Raw genomic sequence first — 1,905 nt, 5'->3', positions numbered from 1 at the left:
TTGTTTGTCCCAAATCTGAGCCTGACAGCTGAAGGGGTGATGGCTACATGCCTGTGGGAGTGTGTTTTATAAAATGTTAGGTATTTTTGTACAGCATTTAGAAGTTGTTTCATGGTTTGAGTGCCCAGTTACAAGCCAACCAATGTGAGTAAACAAAATCACATGAATTCACATGTATACTTATTCTGTTATGTAGTGCGTAATTAAGTATAATCAAAATGTCAAATTTGTATATTTTTAAAAAAGCATCTCATACTGCAGGGGACAAAGACACGGGAGTTCATCACATCTTCAGAAAGAAAAAAATGAGGATTTTTGACCTTTTATTGGAAGTAGAAGGACTTGATTAACATACCCTGGCACGTGCACTGTTAGGACAGAGTGGACGTTATTTTTCTATATGAGACATATCACACACATAGTTTTGTAAGGACTTAAGTCAAAAACTTTGCAAAATGTTTAAATTATAATCACATTTCACTCTGTGGAAAATCTGAATGTGTGTCACAAACTTATGCCAGTCCATCCAGCAGGTGCTGAGACATTTCACTCAGAACCAGTGCTAGAGGCTGCCACAACACATCCTCAGGTTCTCCGTCAGATCCAGTCCAGGATGTCCTCCCAGATCCAACATGGCCACTCTTCAAAACGGGACACAAACCAGTGGGTGATGTCACAGTGTTTCTGTCCGCTATCTAATATAAAGTCTCTCCCTTGAAAACAAGCCCTTCTAATTCCTTGATCACCAATTAATTAAAACCTGTATGTTCTGTATTGCTTTACAGATAACTGCTCAACGACAGGGATTTGAGACCCTGAGTGTTGGCATTCAAGGGGCACTTTATTACATTAATTTAATTAAGACGGTATTATATGTCAGCTGCCATTACCTTCATGGCTCATTGCATTGTGATGACTCTATTACATTAACAGCTGTAACAAAGCTTCAGCGTCAGTTTCAGTCCCTCAGCACGAGAGCTAAAAGCCCACAAACATGACAGTTTCATTGTAATGAAAAACTTCACGTTTTCATCACTTAATCACAGTGGAAAATTTGCTGGCAGAATGGCGTCACTGTGTTTCGTGTTTAGATGAAAGCTGTCACTTTCAGGCCTTCAGTACTGGCTTCATCTGTCAAAACACCATCCGCCTCCCAGCCACACAGCCACGCCAGCCTTCATCCACCGCCGCCGCTCATGATCGCCTCTGACAGCCTTATGGTTCGTGTGTAAACGAGCTTATATCCCAACGATGGCTTTAAAACGGCCTCACGCGCCGCCAGACAACAGCAGTCAAACTAAGGAGCGCACGAGCTAATGGAAGAATTGATTTCCGCCATACGTGGGCCTTCGCCATGTGAAGTGATGAATGGCTGATTAATATGGCAGGGATACGGAGCAAATCAATTTCTGGTGACCCGCCTTGTAGCGATGACCCAGAAGGCGAGGGGTGTGGGAGTGAGGGGTGAATGGGATGACGGGGGGAGGCCGAGGACCCACAGGGAGCTACACCTGCCCAGTACAACCATTTACATTTCTAACGTTTATTGTTTTCATTGATTGAACAGGAGGAGGTGCAGGGTCAGGGTCTGTTTTAGTCACATGAAACGTACACAATGACCCATAGAAATGTTTCTCCCTCCCACGCTCTCTTTGGATCAATCCTGAATCCATTATCATCCAGTGGCCACTGGGCACGCTGATGATGACCTACGCAGGTTTATGTTGAAACCCAGCATTCTGCCAAACGCCTGATGGAGGACGTTTGCTGTATGACATGTTCTCACTGAAGACCACTTGGTCTTCGTCTCACTGCTGGTCTCCTTCACCCTTAAGTATCTTTAGTTGCTCACAATCAGCTGGAACTAAATTTCGTAATTTGTTGTCTGGATTTGCAAACCATCAG

The sequence above is a fragment of the Scatophagus argus genome, chromosome 15 (genome assembly GCF_020382885.2).
Source record: "Scatophagus argus isolate fScaArg1 chromosome 15, fScaArg1.pri, whole genome shotgun sequence".
In the NCBI taxonomy this organism is placed as follows: Eukaryota; Metazoa; Chordata; class Actinopteri; family Scatophagidae; genus Scatophagus; species Scatophagus argus.
This window is presented reverse-complemented; position numbering follows the sequence as displayed.